At 42.7% G+C, this 27,941-nt stretch overlaps 1 long non-coding RNA gene across 1 annotated transcript in view; it reads right to left on the reverse strand.

Annotated features, from left to right (window-relative positions):
* The window catches only part of LOC307215241, a 28,779-nt gene extending 2,833 nt beyond the window's left edge, over positions 1-25,946 (reverse strand). Inside the window, exon 1 of the long non-coding RNA XR_013838418.1 lies at positions 25,748-25,946. This is a non-coding gene — a long non-coding RNA (uncharacterized lncRNA). The remainder of the gene's footprint in view (positions 1-25,747) is intronic.
* Positions 25,947-27,941: the final 1,995 nt, after the last annotated feature.

Genomic DNA, 27,941 nt, shown 5'->3' on the forward strand with positions numbered 1-27,941 from the left:
TGCTCTCAAAAGTAATTTTTTGAGGTGAGAGCAATACCTGAGAGTGTGTGAGATTGTGGCACCCAAAATGGCCACCATGATCTCGTGTGAAAAAAATGTCCCATTTTTTTCCCCTGGAGAACTTCAGAGGTATACAATGCACAATACAATGTGTCCAAAGGACAAGAAACGGCAAAGCACTCTGATGAATGCAACGTTGAACAGAGCACCAGATTGTTCTGCCTTTTAGGTCTATTTATAGTTAATGTCTTTTCTCCCGTCCTTTTGTTTTAATGCACATCCATTTCCATCACCACCATTAAAACTGGAAATTGAAGCAGAAGTGAAATTACTTATGCACACAGCAGCTTACTCTTTGGATGTTTATGATCAAACCACCAAGGATAATGGACATCCTTGATGGTATCTGGTTGTGCAAAGATTATGATGTAGGGTTTTTGGTTTTTTTTAATCAATGGGATTCTCTTGACAATGGTGATGATGAGGCAAGAGGACACCATTACACGGATGGGAAGTCATAATGCTCTTTAAGAGCATGCAAATGTTCTTTAAGCACAAAGAGCGGACATCTTGTCTTTTGAGAGAATCCCCAGCCAAACAGATTGATGTACTCCCTTCCAAATGTCTCCTTTTAAGGTGAGCTAGAGGAAATCAACTGATAGGAGGGATGAGGTGGGTGTGATGTGGAAGGGGATTTTTTTTTTTTTTTACAGGGGGTTTTGTAGGACCATCTTTAATCAAGACGATTTATCACAGGGGAGGCTAAGATTTTGGGGCCTTAAGACTGCGCGGCTCAAAATGAGCGTGTCCATACTCTTTCATACACACTATCATGTGAACAGGCACAGAGGTACACAGTCCCCCTCCCCTGCCAAAATCAGTGAGGTCTATGTGTGAGTGAAGACATTGCTTGAGGAGCTGCGCTAGGCCTCTGAAGTGGGAATTAGCCAACTCTGGTTTAGCACCCGCCCTCTTTTCTTTGGTCCCTGCCCTTTTTTCTTTTTTAAAGAACCCGCTGTCAGGCACTGTACACACACAGAACACATGATTCTGAGAATTTTGTTTGTGGGTAGGAATAATAACCATCACAATAATATTCATTAATAAATAAAAATAAAACACTGACCACCTGTCTGTGAGTACATTCAGTTGTGTGCTCATGGAGTCTGCACAAAACTGTAGCCTGCACCTGTTGGCAGGCCATGCTGAGGCGGCTTTTTCTTATGCTGCGAGTCTTCCTTCAAGGGATGGCTTTGTCAATTTTAGTTCTCTCACTTTCTCATTTTTCCATCTGAAACTCAATTCTCCATATTTCTGCAGGAATTTGTGATCCTCAGGAAAATTCACCAAATTCACCAAATTTTATATGCAGTTTTGACTACTATACATATTTTTGCAAACAATATTTCCTTACGTAATGCAATGCATTGTTGTATGTTATTTTCACTAATTTTTGCACACTTCCCCCTGAGATGATACATGATAGATAGATGATAGATAGATAGATAGATAGATAGATAGATAGATGATAGATAGATAGATGACAGATTCCAAACATCAGTTGGCTGAAGACATAGGAGCCAACTCCTAGAGGTCGAGGTCCCTTCGCACCCCCAATAAAATATTTCAGGAGGCCGGGCCCACCTAAAGATGATGGGCATTGCCATTCAAATGGTGTGTGCACACTGCATCTTGTGATTGATTATGTGGGATAGGGCTTACCTGCCCCCCAATATTTTATTCAAGTTGGCACCCCTGACTGGAGAACTGTATTGCAAAGTCTGGATATGCACAAATTTTGAAAGGTGTTTGTGTGTCGATTCTTATATTGTTTCAGAAAGGGCAAATTTGATATGCAGTGGTACCTTGGTTCTCAAACAGTTTGGCTCCCAAACACCGCAAACCCGAAAGTAAGTATTCCAGTTTGCAAGCTTTTTTGGAAGCTGAATGTCCGATGCAGCTTCTGCGGCTTCTGCTTGAGTGCAAGAAGCTCCTGCAGCCAATCGGAAGCCGTGCCTTGGTTTTCAAATGGTTCTGGGAGTCGAACAGACTCCAGGAACAGATTAAGTTCGACAACCAAGGTACCACTGTATTCACCTTTCTGTGTGGACTGAATTGAATTTCTGCCCCATCCCTACCCCTGTCTAGGTGTCTGTCTCAGTTTTACAAGTCTCAGACATGGTAAGGCAGAAGCATGTATGTAATCAAGTGGGGAACACTGTGGGAAAATCCAGACATTAAGATTGAAGACTTGCAGATGATAAGCTGGAGAAGGTTCAGAGAGACTGGTCAGACGAGCGCCTGATGCTTACAGAAATGTTATCAGAGCTTCGTGTATCTCTTGCTTCCCAGTGCAGCTAGAAATAGCTTGCTAGCCTCTTCTCCCCAGAGAGATTGCAACAGCCCTAGAACTGCCTGGCACTTGAAAGGACATGGTGACATGCAAATTCTTCTTCTTTCCATTTCTTTTTTAAAAATAATAATAGCTGTGTGATCACTCTGGAGTCTGGGAGACTTGCAAAGCTATAACTGCGCCTTGGCCGAACTGCTGGCTCTTATAACATAAAAAGGAACTGATTTCTCCTGTTAGTAACAATACAAATGGGAACCAGGAGCGATTTCACTGAATGGAGTGAAATTAATTTGAAATTAATGGAATGTAATTTCCATTCAGTATAGTTAACCTAGTGTAAAATTAGTGCTAATGAGATCAGCACTGAGGATGGGCTGTAGCTCAGAGCAAGAGCACATGTTTGAATGCAGAAGCCTCCGGGGTCAATCCCTCAGATCTTCAAGCAGGACTTAAAAACACCTGAAAACCTAGAGAACCACTACTAGTCAATGCTGACAATAGTCAACTTGGTATAAGGACATTTTCTCTCATCCTAGTCAGTTCCTCAGAAGAAGCCAGTGATTATGCTATGGGTTGATTCTAGAGGTTAAAGGTTATGGGAATGTAGTCCTATATTCACTCACCTAGTAGTACTTTACTTATTTCTGAGTAAACAGGAACATAGGAAGCTGCCTTATATCAAGCCAGACCATTGGTTCATCTTGTTCAGTACATTGATTGGCAGCAGCACTTCAGGGTTTGAGGCAAAGGACTTTCCCAGCTCTATTTGAAGATGCCACTGATTGAACAACGACTTTCAGCAGGTCAAAGATGTCCTCCACCACTAAGCAACATCCCTTCCTATTCAATGCAATCCTAATAACGTTTACTCAAAAACATGTTTTGCTATATTTAATTCAGCTTGCTCACATTGCAACAGAAGTAAGCACCAATGAGTTGCATGGGATTTACATCCAGGGAAATGTGTAAAGGATTGTATCCTTAACCTCCTTGGTTCTGTTCAAAGCCATTGACTTGTTTGGGCTGGCTAATGTTATTATATGGCTTATGCAGAACTTCATCATAGGCTCTCCCTACTGAGGTGATATCTTATTCTATGCCATCACAGTTATATCAGAAAGTATTGCACAATAGTAGTGATTTGTCTCAATGAAGCCAACAGTATGGCTCTAGATGACAACTAGACACAGATCTATGGCAAAGAGTTTGCTATCAGACAGAAATTCAATGAAGTACTAGCAAGCTCTTTAAAAAGTGCATGTGTGTGTGGAGTGGGGAGGGGAGGGGATAATCCTTCAGCATGGTCTTTTTACGGTGCCATGGGCTGCTGATTGACCATTGCTTTTGCTAGGAAGGATTAATAATACAGAATAACTCTCCTTCATACACAAATTATTCCAGCTGCATAGGAGTACATTGCTGTCAAAAGACTCCCCTATTCATGGAGGCCCTTCCAAGGACAACTCAAAAGTCTTAATGCAGTGTCAACGGCCCAGAATAGTTGGGTGATATTTCCTCTCAAGTGGGTGAGAAGATAGTTGGCAATTGTTTTTGCTGCCTTGGATATCTGAGAGAAAAGTAGTGTATAAATCCTGGCAACAAACAAATAAATAAGCTTCTCTGTCGGCTTGAACAATAGCCCACCAGAGAATGGGGAAGGTGAAGACACATCTCAAGCTATTAGGAGCGGGATAATGGAAGGATGTGTGTGAAGATGAGAAGAAAAGACACACTGAGGAAGAGTATGCCTTTCCTGCTGTTGGCCTCCACGTTTGGCAGGGATGGGGAACATTTGGTCTTGAACTACAACCTCCATCATCCCTGATCAATGGCCTTGCTGGCTGGGGCTGGTGGAATCCAACAACATCTAGAGGCCACAGATTCCTCAGTCTTGACTTGGGGTGTAACTTGTATAAAACATATATTACAACAATAGTTGAGGTCCTTCTGAAATGTCTTCTCCAAAGAAAGATAGTACAGTGGTACCTCAGGTTAAGTACTTAATTCGTTCCGGAGGTCCATTCTTAACCTTAAAGCACAGAGCCTAGGACTTGCTGATCAGAAGGTCGGCGGTTTGAATCCCTGCAACAGGGTGAGATCCCATTGCTCGGCCCCTGCTCCTGCCAACCTAGCAGTTCAAAAGCACATCAAAGTGCAAGTACATAAATAGGTACCCCTCCGGTGGGAAGGTAAATGGTGTTTCCGTGTGCTGCACTGGTTCCCCAGAAGCGGCTTAGTCATGCTGGCCACATGACCCGGAAGCTGTACGCCGGCTCCCTCATTCAGTAAAGCGAGATGAGCTCTTCCCAAAAAAGAAACACGTATTTGCAGTTCCCAACAATAAACCCCGGAGAGAATTGGCTTGGGGCCTCCTCTAGATTAGCATTTGAAATATCGTAAAATGAGATAACCTTGCCAGGGAGTGACAGGACTCCCAACTGGCTAAGAGGAAGCTAGTGCCTGGCACAGTGATGCTTTTGGCAGAACAGCTGGTTCTCAGGAGAAGTCTTTAGATTTCAAGGGACCAGCCCTCAGCTCTCAGTTGGCTCTAAGTAAACAAATCTATTTCTGTTTGCTAAGATTTATCACATCAGTGGGAGGTTCCAGCTGATCTCTTTTAAACAGTACCAGTTTTTCGTGTACCGTGGGATTGTTTGGTGAAATTTCAAGAATTGCATAATTTCAGGAATTGCAAATGCATGCAACGCAAGGCTCAAATGCCCCATTAGCTAAATTGGTACCTCAGGTTAAGAACAGTTTCAGGTTAAGAATGGACCTCCAGAACAAATTAAGTTATTCACCCAAGGTACCACTGTATCACAAAATTCAGGGAACTGTGTAATCTAAAGAATAGTTACATTCCAATCTGCATATGAGTCTGGGAGGCACAAATTAGGTCACTTTGCTTAAAGAATGTGGACCAAAATAAATTCTCCTCCATCACTATCTACACTGTTTCATTTCTGACCCTGATTTTCTTTCCTATCTAGGAACAGGAGAAAGCATATCACCCACAGAGTGTAACTTGCTTTCAGCAGACTAAAGTCAGCAAAAAATAAACAAAAGACTTGTGCAGGTGTGAGAGGTAGATAAGGGGACTAGATTGAGAGACTTTAAAAACCAACTCAGCCCGCAGGGTCAACCCAGCCACAAAGGTGAACTAGGAGTGATCGTTGCCTCAGTCATGTGAGTATCCTGGAGAGGGAAGATTGGAAAAAGTAGCTCAAGAGTTCTCCTCTCCAGCTGCCCTGGCACAGTTGCAAACAGGAGGAAATATGGAAATGACAGGTGCCAATAATGAAAATAAGAAAACAATCTTACAGTTGGTTCTTTAATGTTATTTTATGCTACTCAACATACAACAAAATGTGAAGGCTGGGCAGTTGGGGTTGGATTTTAATTTGCCTACAGCACCAAAAAGCTTGGTCCAGCCTTAGCCTGGTGCCTTAAACTGTGTGCGTGTGTGAGTTTGCTTAACAAATCAGTAAACATTTTAATCCCCACCACAACCAATTGTCTTACATTGGCTTTTGAATACTATTTGGCATTAGGCTTCGCGACAAAACACAAGAAGAAAATTGAAGACTGTGGAAAAGTGGAATGTCCTGGTTTTCGAACATTTTTTAGAAGGCTGATGCAGCTGTCGGCTATTGTTTCCAGTGCGCCTGCACCAATAGGAAGCCATGCCTTGGTTTTCAAATGTTTCGGGAGTCACACGGACTTCTGGAATGGATTAAGTTCGAGAACCAAGGTTCCACTGTATTTAGAAGGATACTGTCTCTGATCATGCTGGCAGAGCACAGCCATAAAGGCCAGTAGACGTTGATAGTCTTATCCTCCATGAAGCATACCCTCCCAGGACACAAGTGTCCCAAGACACTTGTGGGGTATGCATAGAGACAGATGTTTAGCCACAAAATCAAACGTTCTAAACTGGACAGCTCTAAGCAATGGACTTTAACATTCATCCCTATCTGGCAACTAGGACTCAGGTGAAATGGGAAGACTCAAGATAGAAACTAAGGAAAGCCACATTCATTTGGTAATGAGTTTGCTCAGTGAATGCCAAAGATGGGGACAAAGGTGAAGAAGGAGTTTAGAATTTAGGAGTGGTGATAGAGCAGCAGACCCGGTGAAAATTTTTGTATACTGTAGTGTTCAGTGAAATAACAAAGAATGGCTGTCCTGTACGGCCAGGTGCGTACAAAAATACAAGTTGTGAAGAATGGGGTAATTTTGCAATCAATAAACTAGATAGCCAAGAGAGCCTTCCAAGTGACTTTATAAATGAAAATGTTAGCCCACTTGATATCAGATACCTGTCCTGACAGGAGAGTGGCATGCCAAGCAAAATGAAGCCCCTGGGTAGTTTTGATTTATCCTTTTAAAATCTCTGTTTAGAAACTCAGATCAGAGAAACTGGGCAGATACATGAACAAAAGGACAATAAAGGGACAGACATGCAGGCAGCAGGGATAATAAATATGAATAAGATAGGAAGAAAAGGAGTCCAGTAGCTAGGTATGCTATATTTAAAAGTTAGATTTGGGTGTTTGTGGATGCAAACTAAAAGCTACTTTCTAGTGTGCTTCCCCCCTATAATACTTGATATATAATACTTAGGGATGGGAGAATCTGACATCTTTGGTTTCTCATTTTTTCCAGTCTTAGACTAACAGAATTGGAGAGTAGGAAGGGATCCCAAGGGACATATACAAATGAAGAGGACAGAACAGTTAAATTACTCCATGTCAGCGTGTCTTAATAACCATTTATGCATCCAGTGGCATCCATAAAAGAACACAAGACTCTATAATGTGGGAGCCTCACAGGAGATAGGGTCCCCTCTCCATTTTCTCAGCACAGATGTGCCTTCTTAAGGCAGAGCAAACTTGCATCTGCATGGAACCCTGCTCTTGAAATCTTACTTAGGTGGTGCCTTTTAAAAGACACTGTTTCCACACTTTGCCAATGAGGCAGCAGTGAACTGACCTTGGAGGCTCAGCTGCAGCAGTTTGTTTCATTCCACACCAGGCAGTTCAATTTCTCATACTGTACCCCCATTCTCCTTATTAAGAGGATTGGTGAATGAGTGTGGATATGTAAGTTGTTTTTGCCAAATAGCTCTACCAGGTTCTCTGAAACCTATTCTTATCTTAAGCTATTCTTATTTTGCTAACTGGCCAAGAATTGCTGACAAATGCACTCTGACCAGATCCAAATGGAGCCAATTGCTTTGAACCAGAGCAGCGGTTGCGAGGTATCGTTTCAAGAGGGATGCCCTTTTTGTCTGATAGTTTACTATTATATCGGCAGCTGCTGCTGCAGCTGAGTCACTCTTCCTGCGCTGAAAGTCTGCCACAGTTCTTGGGGATTCTGCAGAGTCATAGACTGTACTGAAAGGATACAGCATGAAATGTACAGCATGAGTTCACCTTTCAAAAGGCAGTGGGGTGATGTCACAGAACAACATCCTTCCTGATCTTAACACAAGTTAAACAATTTCGCCTAGAAAGGAATTGCATTCACTTTCAGAAGGAATGTATGATTTCTTCTATAACTGCTGTTTCTCCTTTAATTAGCTCCTAATTGTGACTCCTCTCTTTTAAGAACTGAAGAAGCAAATCCAGATGTGTGTTTCCCCCACTCCTACTTCTGAGTATTGTAATAGGCACAATTGTTTTAAGTGGAGCTGGGACATGGCTTTAAAAAAAGAAAAAGAAACATTATTTTTAAAAGGAAATATTATTTACTTCAATCTGAAAAGTGTTTATCTTTTATTGGAATATGGTTATGTATTAATAATAATAATAATAGCCTTCCACATACATGTCTCAAGGAGATGTGCAAAATACAACAAAAACAGTTAAAACCAATTTAAAACAACAAAGTAAATAACAGCAAATAAATCTTCAATCTTCAGATGTAGTGCTAAATTTTCAATAGTTCCCCCCCCCCTACATAGTTGTATTTATATCTGTATAAAGAATTGGTTACAGCAACTCCATCATTCTAAATGAATTATTTGTTTTTCTTTTGTCTTAGAAGGTATCTTATTTCTGCAATGGGATTTGTATTTTATGTGGTTTTTAGCATGCTATTTTTTGGGAGGAGGAAAGATTGAAACCAGTACTCCAAACTGAGTCTGGATAAGAAGAGAAGAAGAAGAGTTTGGATTTGATATCCCGCTTTATCATTACCCGAAGGAGTCTCAAAGTGGCTAACAATCTCCTTTTCCCTTCCTCCCCCACAACAAACACTCTGTGAGGTGAGTGGGACTGAGAGACTTCAGAGGAGTGTGACTAGCCCAAGATCACCAAGCAGCTGCATGTGGAGGAACGGAGACGCGAACCTGGTTCACCAGATTACGAGTCTACCGCTCTTAACCACCACACCACACTGGCTCTCTAAGGAATAGGCAACCAGCACAACGGGTACAGTCTTGCTATATTGGTGTCCTCCAATGTCTAACACACACACACCCCATTCTAGCAACTGTCTCTGTGCCCACTGAAGTTTCTTTAAGAGCTTGAGTAGAAACCTGCATACAGAGGAAGTCCAACAAGCCCATTAGCATGTAGTTCTAGATATATGAGTATCTCAAGCACATTACAGTGGAACAGGCCTTCTGGGTATCAGTGAAGGAGTCACGATAACACTGGGAATGAGTGGCTATGACTAATTAGTTAAAAGGCACTTCTAAACATAATTATGCAGTGCTGGAAAACTAAATGCAGCTATAAAAGACTTCTTGCTGAGAAGAAGCTTGTAGAATAATGCACAGTTGCCTTCATTTCCATGGTTACCCAGGTGCACATGAAGTCGAAGCAAAGTCAAAAATATGGGGGCTAGTTTCTCACTGCTTACCTGCTCTTTAATCTTCAGCTCGTGGGTCAAATGGGTGGCAGAAACTATAATAAAATTAGTAGAACTTTGCACTTGGATGGGTAGAAGCAACAGATGGTCTCCTGTTTTAATTGGTGGTATAACATTTCAAAACCTCTTTCCTTTCCCTGCCCCCAAGAGAATAAAGCTAAATTCCTGTTCTATAGCTGAACTGAAATTTTGCATTCCTGCTACCAAATCAAAAACTGAAAATTTTCAAATTTGACTTTTGAATCCAATTCTTGATGGTAAAATGTTACCATCTTGGCACTTCAGATGATAGATAGATGATAGATAGATAGATAGATAGATAGATAGATAGATAGATGATAGATAGATAAATGATAGAGTCAGTGTTAAACATATAACATGCCATTTGTAAAATCATGCCCTATTTAACTTCGAGTGGCTGCTAGCCATGACCTTTCCTCAGGACCAAGGCAGTAGGACAAATGAGGGCACAAATTTGCATAAGAATTGCATGTATTGATTTCTAGGTAGAGATGCAAATTTAGAAATACTTATTGTAATTTAAAAGCTGCTCATAATCATCAATGAACGATCTAAATGCATTTAGGCAGTGTGAAATAGGTTATTATCCCGTCCATGTGGCACCCCCGATGAATTACGGCTATTGGCACCCATGCAGCCTGAGGTGTGAGCTGATTCCGTTGCAGAGCGCTTCCTCTTAGGCGCCATGGATAACATGCTAAAGCTACTGCCACAGACATGAGCTACCGCTTACAAGCAGTTGTACAGGGACATGTTATTGATTCTGGAACAAATATACTAATTAATGATTGTTTTACTTATAATAAACAATGATCCCCCAATATTATCAGCCCCATGCTCTAACCAGTTGAGCTATCCAGGCTCTCTAGAATTGTGTGGGACCCCATGGGTCATTTAGTCCAACCCCTTGGAATGCAGGAATATGCAGTTTTCCATACAGGGATCGAACCTGCAACCTTGGCATTATTGTCACCATGATCTAAGCAACTGAGGGTTCCGAAATATATGTCAATTATTTATTATTAATTTTATATTTATTTTTATTAGTTTTATTTGTCTATTTATATATTTATCTTTAGATTTACTTAATTAATTAATCAATTTAATCTTGGTATGTGATGCCATTCCACTTATTCTCTTTATTTATTTTTTATTATATATTATTATTAATATTCTTTATTTTAATGTTTTATTTTAATATTATTATTATTATTATTATTATTATTATTCTATTATTATTTATCTATTATTTATTTATTTATTGTTCTTATTATTTATTATTATTGTTATTTACTAGAATCTAATCCAATTATTTGTTCAATCAATTACCACTGTAAGTAGAATTAATTACTGATACTATCAATTGTCTACCGTAAGTGACGATGATATGAAATAATTATTCATCACTTGACTGTTCTGTTTGTATATGTCTATAAATTTATTTGACACCAAACAAATGGGTCAGGTGGATAGACCTGCCTCCTGAGGAGCAACTCACAAGCATGTAGTGATGAAACAATAGGAACAGCAGAGCAACGCAGCCCCCATACTGCAATCAAATGGAATCAAAGAAAATCGCTCTCAGGGAAATGTCCTTTAACTAACACTTTGCAAGACAAAAGGTAATGCTGGAGGCCCAGCAGAAGGAAAATGCTGCCAAAAACAATGTTTCCTTGAGTTGATTATTAACGCTTGGCTATATAATGTTTCCTTGAGTTGATTATTAACGCTTGGCTATATAAATTCTTAACATCAGCTGAATTAACTACACTGTGCAAATTCCATGCAATAGTATGCTCAGAACGTACTTCCTTATTAATTTATGTATCTGTTAGTCAATATACAATTCAGGCAGATGCACACAATCAATTATATAGAGCTGCTTCCTCAGGTAAAACTCCTAGTGATTTAGAGGGATGGTACCATAGAACAATCAGAGAACAACAGGCACAGGAACTGCTATCAAATGAAAATGTAGGAACAATACACTTAAGGAGATGGTCCTTCTACCAGCATTTCGACAGAACAGTGAGCCTTTTAAACCAGTCAGTAAATAAAATCTCATTCAATCCTCTGCAATGCAGGAATATGCACGGTGTCCCATACAGAATAAGCTATACGTCACTTAAATGCACCGCTTGTATTTATTTATATTAATTAAATCACAACCCAGCAAGAGTTCAAGCAACAGCGCTCAGCTAGTTGTTAGCACCTGGCTCCAAGGAACAGACCCATACACAAAGAAACCTCAACTGCAGTCAGACAGAATTGGAAGATAATTGCCTACAATTAAATGTTGCCCCTTTTAAATGATAGGCAAATCTAGGTGCATAGCAACACCAAGTAATCAGAATTGAAAATAACTGCTTACTAGGAAATGCCCAGAAGCTGCAGCCAAATTAAGAGAAAAGGAAATCAACAAGATTCCAGGCCCACACCAATGGCCCTCTGAAAAGGAGGGGTGAGGTTGCTCTTAAGGGGAATATTTCACTACTGGGAAAATGTCTACCAAACAAAGGAAACTTTGCCAAACAAAGAAAAGTAAATTTTTTGACCACAAGGTCAGCTTCATGAGAGTGCTTAAACAGACAAAAGACTGCAAATGGTCAAACTGCTGGTTAGTTAAAGTGACAATGCAACTAGAGCTGCTGAACTGCCAGGTCCTTAAAGACAATGCCTAACAAACTGCTGGTCACTCAGAGAGCAATCAAGCCTGCAGGCAAGCAAGTTGAAAAACTTGTCTGGTAACTGTGATGACTCAGGCTAGAAGCAAAGGGAACTCTGAAAGGGTGGGGGGTGCTGGGAGGGAGGAGGGGTGAAGGGAGGAGAAGAAAAGCCTGGGGGGGAGTTGGGGGGGAGGAGGGGGTAAAATGAACATGCCGGGCAAGGAAAAGTTTAGAAGAAAAGGAAAATAGCTGTCCTTTACAATGAGCCAAAATGAAGTGGAAATATAAACCGCAACCTGTTTTGTCTTGTTTTGTTTAAAAGCGGTTATCTTTAGGGACCCTGTACTGGCAAGTGAAGCCAATGACAAGAACCAGGCAAAGGTACACCTTCAAAGGTTCTAAACATATAAATGTACAATGCTGAGGAATGGTTCCCTGGTCAGAAACCCTGAATTGTCCCCCCCAAGCCCTACCTTATTTCTTCCCCCAAACGCCAAGCGAAAAGGGTGGGGTGGCTTAGATAAAGTAAGAGGGGTGAGGTTTAAATGCACAGTCTATTCTAAGCCCCAGCATCATTTAAAATTTCAGAGGGGGCTCCCGATTTAAGTGGTACCAGTGGATGGCAGGGTAAATCAAACCCACACTAAAAGAGTAATAAATCAACAAACGGCAGGCACAAACACACGCTGCCAGCACACACACACACAACTTAAAATTAGAGAGGAACAGTCAAGGGCAAGGGAGAGGGGAAAACGTACAAGCACCCTGGCCAACAAATTAAAATGTAAGGCAAACCCAAAGGCAAACCCACTCAGTCACCCAGACCAGCCAGGCAATCGGACGGGCAAGGGCAATAGAAGGGAAAAAACATACATGCACACTGGTCAAAATTAAAATAAAACGCACAGCCACCAAGGCAGAGGCCAGGGAAGGAAAGTGAGGAGACAAGGGAGATAGTAAGATGGCATTCACACTCAGACCTCGCTGGTGGTGGAGTGACCATGTGCTGGGCAAAGGAACAAGCTGCATAGGTTGAGCTCTTCCCTACGATGACTCCTGACTCGCACAGGACGACGAAGAGAAATGAGGCCGGGGAGAGGCTGACGCTGCAGCATCAAGGCTGCAGGACATGCCCCCCCCCCACGGCACCTGGTTGGACGGCCACTGGGGGGGCGTGAGCGCCAGCCAGGTGAGCTGGAGGCAGGGGGCTACGCCCCCTGCTAGGGGCGGTGTTCAGGCTCCCGCCCACAAACACTCCCCTCTCTTTCAGGGAGGAGAGTCTTTGTAAAATCATGCCCTATTTAACTAAAGGACAGAACTGCAAGGAGACAAGACACACCAAGAAAGTCCTGCTGCACCATTAGAACCGAGAGGATCATGGTTCCTGCAGAAGCTTCAAGGTCCTCCTCAGTTGGTGGCCTGAGCAACTAGGCTATAGTTCTAAACACATGAAAGAAGAAGTAACCACTGAATTTAGTGGAACTTATTATTGAGTAATCGTGCACATCATACATTTCAAGCACAGGGCTTCCCTCAAATAACCTTTGGCACAGTTGTTTGTTAAGGGTGCTGGAAAATGTAGCATTGTAAGGGGCAAACTACAACTCCTCGGGTTCTTTAGAGGAAGCCGTGTACTTTAACATATATATGGTGTGGATGTGACTGAACATGTTATACTGGGGTCAAGTTTGACATGTAGGGAGGGAGTTTTTTTTTAGTATTTGTCACCATTTATGTAAAAAAATATCCATTATGGGACCGAGCAACGGACGCTCACTCCATTGCGGGGATTCGAACTGCTGACCTTTGGATCGGCAAGCCCAAGGCTCAGTGGTTTATACCACAGCGCCACCCGTGTCCCACACTGCATATGATATTAATCACCATTAAATGCAGGGATTTATTTATTTATTTACAAATACCCAGTGTGTGGGGGGGGGGTCCAGTTTGAGGGCATGAGGATGAGGGGTAGCAGGGAGGGGGTCTTCATTCTGAGACCCCCGGGTATAGGGCAGTAAATAAATTCAATAAATAAAGAAAATAACACATTCTTTTTGCTCCTTTGCCCTGCCTTATATTTTATGGGTGGGGGAACCTATATCAACTTAAAGAGCTACATTCCCTCAAGGGCAGCCTCCCACAGCCCTCATACCAATTGCTTGTGTGGTAAAATAGAGCATGACTGGATTCACATCGTTCTCCATTCTCCATCCACAAAAGCAAAAGGTCACAGTAACAGTGACATGTTCCAGCCAAAATCATTAGAGGAGCAGGGCCAGTGAAGGGTGTGGCCTGTGGGGAATGGCCTGGACAGAGTCCTGAGAGTCAGACAGAGAACGACATGCGTCCTCTGAGCTGGGAGTTTCCCAGCCCTGCCCTGAAAGGTCCCACAAAAATGGAGGCCTCCTACACTGGTTTTTGGTCTCCCTTCAGTAGAAGTGCCCCTTCGGAGGAATGTGGATGCTGCATGAGACATAAGAAAGAAGCAAGGTTGTTGTTGTTGTTTTCTTTCTTTCCATTTTTGTGCTCTCTGTGGCTCTCTGACAGAATTAGTGGGTGTTTCATTTTCAATTGCAGGAGTGGGAGAAAGTGGAGGCAGATGTCAGATTGTTTAGAAGATGTCTCTGCTAGAGCACTGGGATATGATGCGCAGCAGCTGTTCTGCTGGCCACTTTCTCGTTTTTACACTCCTTACGGTCAGGCATTCATTCTCTCCACAGCAGATGGCTGGGGGGGGAAGGGGGGGAGCAGCAGCAAGACTTTATTTATTCTTCTCCTATAGAGAGAAAATAATAATAGCCATCTTCAAATATCTTAAGGGCTGTCACATGGAGGAGGGAACATGCTTGTTTTCTGTGAACCGCCCTGAGATCTCTGGGTATGGGGCAGTATATAAATTCATAATAATAATAATAATAGTAAATTTTCTCCTGCTCTGGAGGGTAGGACTCAAACCAGTGGCTTCAAGCTGCAAGAAAGGAGGTTCCAACTAAACATTTGGAAAAACTTTCTGACAGTAAGAGCTGTTTGACAGTGGAACAGACTCCCACAGGAGGTGGTGGACTTTCCTTCCTTGGTGGTTTTTAAGCAGAGGTTGGATGGTCATCTGTCAGGGGTGCTTTAGCTGAGCTTCCAGCATTGCAGAGGGTTGCACTAGATGACCCTGGGATCCCTTCATACTCTAAGATTCTATGATTCTATCATTTCCTTCTATTTCTTTTTTTGTTCATTTATCAGAATGCAAGTTTCATTTTTTGAAAACCCTGCATTTTTTTCTTGTTAATTCTCTTTTTAATCCAGAATTCCAGTAACTGTCTGCCCCCTGTCCTTGAACTCTGAAGGATTCCAGCCTAGCTCTTACAGACGGCAGATGAAATGGGAGATCTGGATGGTGCCACTTTGATATAAAGGTGAATCTTACCAGTTCCTGGGAAGTGGGGAACGCACTGTTGCACTCAGGATCTGTTTGAGGGCTTCCCATAAGCATCTGGTTGGCCACTGTGAGAACAGGATGGTGGGCTAGATAAAAGGTAAAGGTACCCCTGCCCGTACGGGCCAGTCTTGACAGACTCTGGGGTTGTGCGCCCATCTCACTCAAGAGGCCAGGGGCCAGTGCTGTCCGGAGACACTTCCGGGTCACGTGGCCAGCGTGACAAAGCTGCATCTGGCGAGCCAGAGCCGCACACGGAAACGCCGTTTACCTTCCCGCTGGTAAGCGGTCCCTATTTATCTATTTGCACCCGGAGGTGCTTTCGAACTGCTAGGTTGGCAGGCGCTGGGACCGAGCAGCGGGAGCGCACCCCGCCGCAGGGATTCGAACCGCCGACCTTTCGATCGGCAAGTCCTAGGCGCTGAGGCTTTAACCCACAGCGCCACCTGCGTCCCTGGTGGACTAGATAGATAAGTCTAATCCAGCTTTTCTTATGTTCTATGTTCCTTTGGTAACTAGTGGTCATCAACTGAGCTGCTATTTCTATATTAAATCAATCGACACAAGATAATATCACCAAGGCAACTATCTGTAAACAAGCAATAAACGTCCATAAGGAGGTTTAACAAACTGAAGGACATGGTCCTCTTTCTATGCTCCTCCCAATGGAAACATGCAGATGGGGACAAATATACCCCTGCTTTAAGTCGTTTACATACCCTCTTCTATTGTATATTATTTACTACAATGCTCAATGACTAAGCTCTTTAGTGATGAAAGATGAAATGTCAGATTACTGGAACAGCATCCAAGCACTGAACCATCGGTATATCACAACTGGACTCTTTATTACTGCATTTGCAATTGTTCAAGATAAAATCTATTTTGGAAAGAGAAGAAATGAGCACTGAACCACTGATATATTACAAGTAAACTCTTTATTTACTGTGTTTGCTATTGTTTAAGATAAAACCTATTTGAGAAAAAAACTACTTTTGCCATTTTTGTGGATGTTTATTGTTTGTTTACAGATAGTTGCCTTGGTGATATTATCCTGTGTTGATTGCAATAGTCATTGTATCACAACCCTGTTCATTGTTTTATTGTTACATCTCTAGATTAGGCCAAGAAGGAAGGCACTTGAGCAAGGGGACTGAGCTAAGTTTGCAATTTTTGGAGAACAAGATGCTAGAGTAGGTGTTGCATTGGCCTGATCTAACGTGCTCCAGATCTTAATAATGTGGTAACAGCATTACAGAACAACTTTTGAAATAGAATGATGTGTGGACAGCCCAGTCTAAATCCACCACCATTGCACTGTCATTGCCTCAAGGACACGTTGCAGAAGACACCCACATTAAAAACCCCACTTTAGAGGGGCTTCTATGGGGAATAACATAACTTTAGCAGCTTGCATCTTTTCTTCCAGCTAGACAGATTTTGCAACAGAGGTTTCATATAAAATGCAACAGTGGATGATCCAAAGAGCCAGAACTGTTCCCCACTGCCTTTTCAATGGTGTAAGTTTCAATGGGCCTCCCGGAGTCAGCTGGTTGATTCTCATTAATCATGTGCCAACTCTGCGTGATTCAATCACCACTGCAAATTCCCATTCATCTCTACAGACAGGTACTCTCTGTGCTCAGACTATAATTAGATGATCACTGGGGATGGAAGCCACCTGCTAAACAGGCGCTGGCTTATGTTGGCCGTTGCAACTTTTGTTTTGTTTTCATTCATTCAAGAGCAGAGAGGAGATGGGCCACTAATGGCGCAACTGTTGTCCTTCCGCTGGCTGCTAATATTATGTTGACTGATGTTCTTTGAGAGGGAATTATTTTATTGAGAGTCTGCAAGAGACACCAGGAAGAGGTGTGATTCTTGTTTTTTTAACCTCCTTTCCCCCATTTCTTTTCAAAATGCATAAGTGTGAACTGTAAGCCATTCCAGAGCCTGGGAGAGAGGTGTTCTGATGAAGTAAAATAAATAAGGAGCAAAATGTAGAACTCAAAGTTGGGATGTTGAGCTAATTCATCATTTATCATTCATTTAACAAATCTATAGGCTGGGGAGTATGGGATGTTAGGGAGGGCTAAACCAGGTGAGGGTAGCCAAGGACATTCCCTGTATGTGAAGACAGGCTCCAGTGGATTGAGTGAATGAGACCAACAGTGGGTCCAACGGTCAAGAAGGCAGTTTCTGCATGTACTGTAGAGGGAAGTGAGGGGCAGATACGGCTCGTCAATCTGGGAAGGTAGCCCATCTAGGAAAAGGAAAACTCTGATCGTAAACTTCTGCTGCCTTGCAGGATATCTTTGGGAGAAGAAACGGCTAAGGAGTGAACCCTACACAAATCCGGAGTGGAATCCCTAAGACGGTTGGATGGTGCCTTGTACGCCTCCTTCTGGCAACTCCTGCAGCCCAGGACCTCCACACACACTGCCCAGGCATGCACCCCAAGGATATCAGTTTAGTGCTGCTAATGCAGCGTTTTTACTTCACCCCTTGAGGTGCACTCCATTGTTTCTTAAGACCAACTGATGACAACAACAACAACGTGTTTCAGGGCAAAACTCTGAAAGGCCCACAACTATCATCCTATCTGTTTGTGCTCTGCTCTAACTCCCTGTTTCCTTTTGTTTCACAAAATGAATTTCTTGACCCCCTACTGTATAGCCTTTCTTGCACAGGGATCTCTCTTCCCCTTCAAACCTCCTCTGCTAAACCTCTTAGACTCTGTTCCATTCTCGCATTCTTCTTTTCCATCCTCATAACTATTGCTTCCCAGTCTCCCCAGCTTACTAGAAGAAGACTGGGAAGCGGATGGAATCTCGGCTTCGTTCAGCCTGACCTATAAAGCCTTTGGCACCTTTGTTATTATGAGAAACAACAGCTGCAAAATCCAAAATATGGGCAGGGATGTGTGTGTTGTCCTTGATCCAGAAGGACCTTTAAGATTTCCTGTCCCACAGACCCTGTTTTCCAATTTCAGGAACAGAAAGGGCATGGAAGAACGTTAGGATTGATTTCTTTTCTTTTTAAATAAAATTAGCAGATTACAATTAGGTCAAAACAACCTTATCGGAGAGATGAGGTCATCATCCTTACTGAGCTGTGTCTAAACAACTGAATTTCATGTCCTTGAAACAGTTACATCTGTATCTGCTAACAATGCTCTGAAAGCTAGGAAGGTAGCAAATTTTTCTCCTTCCATAGACCTCTTCTCGCTCCTTGATGTCCTTCAGGCTCAGGCACACCCCTCACACTTTTTTTTCCATGGCACCATTCGCACGTGGCTGGGTATGTGAGAGAAAGGCTATGCCAGCACAGGTCACGCACCTCCTATTTGCATGAGGACGCAATATAAACCAGTGTGGTGTAATGGTTAGAGTGTTGGACTATGACCTGGGAGAGCAGAGTTCGAATCCCCACTCAGCCATGAACCTTGGGGCAGTCACCATCTCTTAGCCTAACCTGCTTCATAGGGTTGTTGTGAGGATGAAATGGGGAACCACGTGGCCACCTCAAGACCCTTGGAAGATAAAAGTGGTATATAAATGTAAGAAATAAATAAATATTTAAGAGAGTAAAGTGATGATGAATTTGATCCAAGCATCCTTCCAGACATTGGCAGATATATGGACTCTGACCAAGAGGCTGACCCAGAAAGCCATGGTGGCCCTGGGATGGACAAACAACGTTGTGGTGGAAGTGCATCAGCGGTAGAAACAGCGCCAAGAATAAAGATCAAACTCAGCAATAAGGACTCATTTGCAACATTAGATACAGGCCTTTCCCTTGCAGAAGATGAAGCACTAGTATTACATATGCTCAACAACCAAAGCTAATCCCCCCCCCCTCTTATTTTTGTCTTTGTATCAGAAAGGCACCCGGCCAATTTGGTTGCCAATAAATATTGCCACAGACATTTCTGAGATCGTGGTCCTTCCAACGAGTGACTCTTGTCCAGGTTTATTAATTGTCTTACTTTAAATGTTGTGAGGATCCTATGCCCTTTTAAAATGTGTTTTTTGGGGGGTGGGGGTTATTGGGTTGTTTTTAGTTTGATTACGTATTTTGTGGTTTTATATTTTGATTTTATTCTGTGAACCACCTTGAGACCTCCAGGTATATAAATAATAATAATAATAATAATAATAATAATAATAGACTTTTATCAATCCCTCATCCATGCCAGCTTAGACATCATAATTTTGAGTGTCAGAGATGTGGTTTACAAAAGAACAGAACTGACGTGCTTCAGGTGTGTTGAGCTATTTATTGGCCTGAACCATGCGCAAACTGGAACGGCTTCAGTCCACGGTGGTTTCAGCTGTATCAGAAATTACAATGGTTTAATTCCTAGAATTTTACACATCCGTAGGACTTGGGCATGGCTTATGATGTTAAGATCACATCAGTAAAAAAAAGTAACATCTGAAAAACTCTTTCCAGCAAAAACTACCCTGAAAACGAGTCCCAAGGTTGTGTACTAGATATAGGAACCCACTCCTAGGGGCCGTGGGGGCTTTGACCCCCACAATAAAATAATTGAGGGGCCGTGGGGGCAATCAAATAAAATATTTGATAAAATAATAAAATATTTGAGGGGGGCAGGCCCCCACAAAGTTGATGGGCATTCCCATTCAAATGGTGTGTGTGCACTGCATCATGTGATCAATTATGTGGGGTAGGACTTACCTCAGCCCCCCACAATATTATATTCAATTTGGCACCCCTGGTACGAGATATGAAGAAAGCCTCTCTAATTGCCTAGACATGGTGTATTTTAAGGAATAGTTATGATCAGATGTTCAGAGAAATGAAACTGGGGCATAATTTAGGAGCCACCCTTCCAAACAAGGTAGTCCCAGGAAGGCACTGCAGAGCATAAAAAGCAACAGCTATGCAATCGTTTATTCGCAAAAGCCCTGAAGAGGGATTCCGCAATGAAACATAAAACATTTACGAGCATACAGTGTAAGACTGAAGAGAGATTATTGGATTATACAGGGTTATAATAAATATGAATATAAGACTCAGAAGCACAATAAGCTTGGTATCAGCATTCTCATTTCATTAAAAAGCTGTACACTTGGGTGAAGATTTCAGATAAAGACAAAAATGAGACAAGGTGACTGTCTAATGCTGAAAAGCAGCTCTGCACTGATCATCTTCATCATGTCTAGAGATGGACAACATTTGCTCTACGTGAGAAAACAGGTACCCACCCATTTCCCCCTGCAGGGCAAATAGCTGGGGCAACACCATCTTGTTTGCAGCTATTTGTTCCCTCTCCTGGCCGCCATGGAGCATCTCAGGTTCCCACCAGACCCAATTTGAAAATTGGCCAATTGGCGGTGGCCTAGGGGCGGCGCTTCGGGAGTGGACCTGAGTGCAGCAGTCTTCACTCAGGTCCACTCCCCATCCATATAAGGTGGCCAGCCCTGCTCCTCGCAGTGCAGTCAGCTAGGAGCTTTAAATGTGTGGCACAAATATGGCCTTTCACTAGCTACATTCAGTCTTCCAAGCTGTTCATATTTGACAGTGAAACAGGATTGTGTTTAGTAACTAGTAGCCACTAGCCCCCAGTCACCCTTAATGCTGGTTTAAGAATAAATCGTCTAACTGTCTGCAACAGTTAAACGTATTTGCATCAACAATAGGAAATATCAAAGAAAAAGGCAATCTTACTTGATAGCCTCAACAGTAGGAAAAATGCAGAAGGAATGTCCAGAAGATATCTATGTGCCTAGAAATATTAGAATATAAGGGAGAACTTAACACTATAGCTGCTCCAGGAGATCTGCAGAAGACCAGAGATTGCTTCTCCTGCATTTGTTTACAGATATTCCTGCCTCTTTTCACAAAGAAATGGGAAATGTAGCTTCATAAAAATATTGTTCAAGTTAAACAGCCGTATTTATACAGAGAATGAGTGGAATTAAATAAGGCTCTTTCCTGCATTCTGCACAGCAGCAAGCAAAATTATCCAGATTTACAAGCTTTTTAGAAATAGTTATTAATATTCTTCAGAGCATTTCTGAGGCTCATAGATTGTAGGCAGCAACCTCCTCCTTTAGACTCCAATTACTGGTGCAAAATAAGTCCACCCAGTTGATGCTTATGCTTGTTTAGAGGTGCAGAATGCTGACCCCTCTTGCGGTAGAGATCAAATGAGAAATTCTTCTTGTGTATTTGCAGAGAGTGCGTCTGTTGTTTACAGCTTCCCCTTCAAATTTAGAAACAGGGGCTTTTCTCCCCCTGCTTTCTTCTGGCTACAGAAAGGTCTCCAGCTATTTCAGTCCATTGCGGAGATGCCAAGGGACACGATATATTTGGCAGCCTCTTGAGCGCTTGGCAGGAAGAACATTGTAAGTCTCCAGATCTTTTGGAGGACACATTTCTTAGGGATGCTTCGAGTAGTAAGCTTCACATTGCAAAATATCTTTCACTCTACCATAGTTTTAAAAAACCACTTTCTTAAAATGTTGACCAGCGCTTAGCTGTTCAGGAGTGTCTCATTAGACTGTGTACATAGAAGGCCCATTAAAGTCTATGAAAGGAATAGATGCTTGCTGCTCTGTAAGTTATCTTGCCATGGCTATGCTAAATTTGGAAGATTGCCCTGCCCATTAATGGACAGTGTGATGTCACAGGTTAGAGAGAGATACTGCCAGGCTAGGATGTGAATTTTCAAAAGTAAGGAGATCATTGTCATATAGCTATGGTTTACACTATTATTATGGTAGGTACCATTCAAAACAGGGGATTGTCCTACAGAGCAGAAAGCAGGAGTGACAGTACTGTGCAACCCAGTGATACAAACGGAGAGATCCCTTATCTCACATAGGCTCTGGAGTCTATTGTCTCTCTTGACTTGACATTATGGTTTGCCAAACAATGATATGGCTTACTTCACCTGTTCAGTGGTGGCAGCCGATCTTTGGAATGCCCTTCCCAGGGTGGCTGGCCTTGCACAGACACTTTTATATTTTTGGTTAAGGTGAATACCTCTTTTATTTGTTTCCGCTTTTTCGTTCTTTTTTGATCCTGTTTCAACAAAATGGATTTAAAACTTGGTACTGGACTTAATATTTGGTTTTACTGTTATTTGATATTTAGTGAATTGATAAATTAATTGCTATTTTGCCTTTTGATTTGTGAGCTAGCCTTGGAAGCCTTTGGCAGTGAAGAGTGGAATAAAAGTGTATACACTAAACATGTAAGCCACCTCGTTTCTACACAGCCACATTAGCCAGTGGCCCACTGCTGTGGACCTTGCCTCAGCCTTTTATGTACCTTCCAGCAATCCCTGACCCTGATGCAGTTCTCCTGCATCTCACTCCTAGGGCCAACAATAAGAAGATGTCTATTTTGGGTTTTCTTAGTTTATGCCAAGTTTGGTAACTCTATCTCAAGAGGCAACCAAACCAAGGCAAAAAAATGAAGCCACACCAGAGTAGTGTTTTGGTCCACCATCTTGAATCAAAATGCCTCTCCCACCTCAGGAACCCTTGTGATGAATTTGGCAATGATATATTGAGAGTCAGGCATAGCTCTAATGGCTTTAGCCCAAATGTAGAAGAGTTTTCCTGCACAGCGAAGAAGCTAGTTGAGGTGGAAATGACTAGTCAGCTAGACTCAGAATAACTATTTACAGGATTTATTAAAAGGAAAAGAAACCAGCAGAGTTTCTGCATACAAAACAAAGTAAAATAAATCCTTTCTTTCTCTCTCTCTTAACCATACACAGCACTCCTACTCCTAACACACCTAACCCCAAACTGTGCTAGCATTCCTAGATAACAGAGTTGAGTGCTGGTCGTTAACCAATCGGAGCAAGTAGTTTCTAGGTCAAGCAGACCTTGGCTTTCTGCCAAGAGTAAATTGACACTGCCTTGAGTTAATTGTGTGAAGCCAGAATCTGTAAGTTTTCATGAGAATCAATTAACAGAAACTGAACAGTACAAACGCATAGAGAACAGACATACCATTTCCCACAATATATGGTAGATATAAAAACAGTGCACACATGAAATCATTTCCAATTCAAAATGGATGTGAACTGGGATTAAGATTTTAAAAGGAACATTTTTAGCAGGTGCTGAAAAGGCAATAGAGAAGGTGCCTGTTTGGCGTGCAATAGAAGGGACTTCTGAAGGGGAGATGATGTCACAGCAAAGGCCCAATTCTGACATCACATGAAATGGAGCTATATATATAGAATAATATCTGCAGGATACCTTCTACAGCGGAACACAATGGTCAATTGGGTGTGGAGGGGTTGAGATGATCTTTTAGGTATCTGGATCTCAAGTATTGTACAGAAATACAGTACTTCTCACCACAGTGGGGAATGCCATGACCTGGTGACCTGTGTGCTCTCCAAGTGCTCAGTGCTGACCTCTGCTATACCTACACATGGATTACCCTTCACACAGAGGACAGTCCTCTGTTAAGTAGGAGATATGGCCATCCTGCTTCCATCTGGCACTGAATCAAAACTGCTGCCTGATTATGGCCAAGCACAGCCTTCCCAGAAAGGGAAAAGTCGTTCAGGGTTGCCTGATGGCCTTGGTCAGAACTGCAAATTGCTTAGATGGTTTGGGACTTTGTCTCCCTCATCTTATTCTTGACATTGCCACTTTAAAAATACACATTGCAGGGGTCGAAAGAAGGAACAAATAATTCCTTGGCATGCCAGCTGCTTCAGTTAGTCACCATGTACTCGGCTCATATTGCAAAAAGCTAAAATGTGCATGTGAGGCATCTCCAGACCTCGGCTGGCTTTGCTATTATTCTCTCCCCAAGAAACCTTAGAAAGATGAGGGGTTGCCTCTTTTCCACATTTCAAATATCTGTATCTCATCTCCCCCTGTGCACAGGGCAGCTGAATTAAAATAATAAAACTGACAGAAGCATTCTAAAATAATGATTAAACTGCTGAAATACAGCAGGAAAAACACACCCACACCTGGAAGACAATCCAACACCACAAACCCACAACTCCTTTCAAGGCAAAACCTGTCCTTGCTGGCATTGTGTACAACTCCACTGTTGGCCACATCCAACCAAATTATTTTGGGTCACTGCAAGCAACAGAATGGTTATTCTCCACAGGAAGACTTTTGTTCCACTTTTGTAAGGATAGAGATAGAATGTTCAATCAGAGTTCTCTTTCCCACCCCCCACTTCCATCCTATATATCACTTGGTCCATCATCAGAGGACTTTCATCACACAGCAAAGGAGATCACGAAGCCCACTGTATATAAACAACTACAGCGCAGAGTGAGCTACACCAGCTCTGCCATTGAGTGCGTGCAACTATATGAATGACAAGTGGGATCTCTGGGGAAAGGGAGCATTTAGCACAAATGCTGCAAATTGCACAAACATCAAAGAGCTAAGAGAGAGTGGGGAGAAGAATGAACAACATGCATCTTCTAAGAGCCTCCTTTCAGGTACCTTCCACTAGGATTCCAGATGCAAACCTCCACCAGGAATATCGGTTCCGCAGCTGCAGCTGGGGCTGCAAGGACAAGGCAACCCACATAAAAAAGCAAGAGAAGGCTCTCCTGGAAGGGGAACTCCTCAAAGCAGAATGTCTTAACCTCCCTCCATACTCAGCCACTTTGATCCCTGGAACCAGCACTGTTACAAGTTCCACATAATAATCATTCCACATTTTTCAGAAATAGATATTTTAGTCCATGCTTGGGAACTCCTTTCCTATTGACACCTTCATAGTACTCTAATTGGCACCTGACATGTACTTAAATCTGGCTTAAATTTAGCTTAATTTTTTTTAATGTTTTAAATAGCTGTTTTTAATTGTTGCCCCCACCCCACCCCAATTTCACTGTTTCATTATTTTTGAAACACTTTGAAGTGTGTGTGTTTTTTTATAAAAGAAAACACACACACACACACACACCATCAAGGGGTATATAAATTTTATGAAAGAATCCTTTCCCTGCCTCGCTTCAGAAAAGAAGCTGAGTACTCAAAACACTCGTCATGACCACCAAGCATCTCCAATCTACCCGACTCCTTAATGATAAGCAGAAAAAACCATATCCATCAGGGAAAGATGTTCTGACACTCTTAGCACAGTTGATATATTGGAATCTGGCCTAGCGCATTCTTCCTTCCAGAGACTTAGCACCTGATGTAGGTAGGTCAAGGTTGCCTCTTTCTCCTCCTGCACACCTTTTCCAGCACAGCCTCCTATCAGTTGACTGAATGGCACTATAATAAGGACACGTTCCCTCGGGTCTGTGCTCCTTGTCTGGTGCAGAGCCAAACTACTGGGCTTCTAAGGTCTGCAGACACTTGACACTGGCCTGTGGCCAGGATGGTCTCTCACAGCTTCCATTTCTGCCACCATTCCACTCACATGAAAGATTTTTAATCTCCAGTTGAGATCTCTCCATGTCCTTGGCTTGTTTGTGGTGTCTCAAAGGCTGTTCAGTCTCAGCCAACTGCTCTTCCAGAGAGGGTGGCATGCAGCTCGAATTGCTGCTTTTCTGAGTCACCTTCTATGTACTGACCAGGTGAATTCCAGATCCAGCAAGAGCAGCTTCCCATCATTGCTACCTAGACCTTCTGCAGACCCTCTTACATCAGAGGAAGAGGCGGAGCTTAGGTGTTTAGTGGCAAACCACAAACCCGTTAGTCTCAAATCTGCCCTCTGCTGACTAGAGGCATGCAAGGTTGCTGGCACCCAATGCTGGCAATACCATGAAAGAGGACATGACATTGCATTGCTGGGGGGAGCCCCACAGTGTGATCTGACACCACCATATTGGTGGGGTGGAGGTTAACCTGTAGGGCAAATAGCAACCTTGGGAAGAGGATTTCAATTAGGAAAATGGCATGAGGAGAACAGTTATCCCTTTCCGCCTGACTACTAGTAATGCTTGAAAATTCAGCTAACACCAGGGCAAGTAATACCATTAGGGAGAGTGGTGCCTGGGGGTGGAAATAAGATGCTAGGAGGACAGCACATTTTATTAAAAATTGCTTGATTTCACTGCTTGATTGTAAAAAAATATATACAGTAAAACAACACACATTCAAAGCAGTTTACAAAAAAAATGAAATTATCAGTAAAAAACACATCAAAGCAGTTTGTTCCTTAGCAGTGGAGCAAGTGCTTTGCAAATGGCATCTTTAGTTAAAAGGTTTTTCGGAACCAAGGCTAGAGAAGACCTGTGCCTGTGTAGTTGCTGCCACTGAGGGAGATGAAGCAAGTGGTTGAAAAAGGTACCTTTATAATAATATGCTTGTTGGGCCAGAGACAGAGTATGGCCACATTCACACCTATCATTTTCAACACTATGATACCACAAATCCCCCAAAAGCATTCTGGGAGCTGTAGTTTGTTATGGGTGGTGAGAGTTGCTAAGAGATGCCTACTGCCCTTCCGGAGCTACTGTTCCTGGAGTTCCTTGTGAAAAGGGATCGGCTGTTAAATCACCTGGGGAATTGTAGCTCTGAGGGTGGAAACAGGGGTCTCCTAGCAACTCTCAGCACCCTTAACGAATGACAGCTCCCTTTGGGGGAAGCCATGCCTGTTTAATACTGCTTTAAATGTATGGACGTGGCTGAAGACAGCACAAGGCCCTAGTGCCCAGGAGACTGGCCATGCCCTTTCTGTCTTTACACCGAAAGAAAAAGAGAGGCTTCTTTAACCCCGCATTTTCCAACACAAGCAGGCACATCTCAGTCCTGAGAGCTGCAAATGTGAGTCACCACCAGCCCAGTGATGACTCATGGCTCCTCCTTCTGTCTCAGATTACAGAGTACAGAAGTACAGAAGAGGAGGAAGGTCGGGCTGAGGACAGCCGCAGCCAAGCCACTCGGTGCTGTCAGGGAATTTCTCGGCCTCTTGCCGCGTCAACACTCGGATCATGAATCTTTCACGTTCGGCAGTTGGCGTATGGTGAGGAAAGAAACAACCGCACGAGGGAGGTGACAGGAGGGGAGGGGTTCCTCCCTTCTTCCTGCCCGAGCCGTAGCTGACAGTTGCTGTGGCCATGCTCTTCCCAGCAAATTAAAGCACTACAAAATAAGTAAGGTGATATCTTTCATTGGAGCAATGTGGGGAAATGGTGAGAGTAGGGACAGCTGGCTCATCTTGAACTGGCGGGCATTTCTGCCCACAGGGTGCCTCTTCCCCTAACCTCTGGGTACTTCTCTTAAAAGGAATCCTTTGCGATTGCTGTAAAAGGTGGGATTTGTCAGTGCAAATCCACATTTTCCTTATGAGTACCACAGAAGAAGGCTCAGGCACCCGGGCACTGAAGGTGGTTGCCCAGAGGCAGAATAAAAAGGACATGGGGAGAATAGAACCTTCTGGAAGAGACTCCAGTAGTCTACAAGGTGGAAGGATGGAGCTCGACTCACCACGATATAATAATAATAATATATAATTTATTATTATTATTTTATTATTTTGTTTTCTGTACCCCACCCATCTTGACTAGGTTGCCCCAACCACCCTGGGCGGCTTCCAACATATATAAAAACATAATAAAACATTATACCTTTAAAAACTTCAGATGTCTTCTAAAGGTTATATGTCCTTC

The sequence above is a fragment of the Podarcis cretensis genome, assembly GCF_951804945.1.
Source record: "Podarcis cretensis genome assembly, chromosome: 4".
NCBI classification, from domain to species: domain Eukaryota; kingdom Metazoa; phylum Chordata; class Lepidosauria; order Squamata; family Lacertidae; genus Podarcis; species Podarcis cretensis.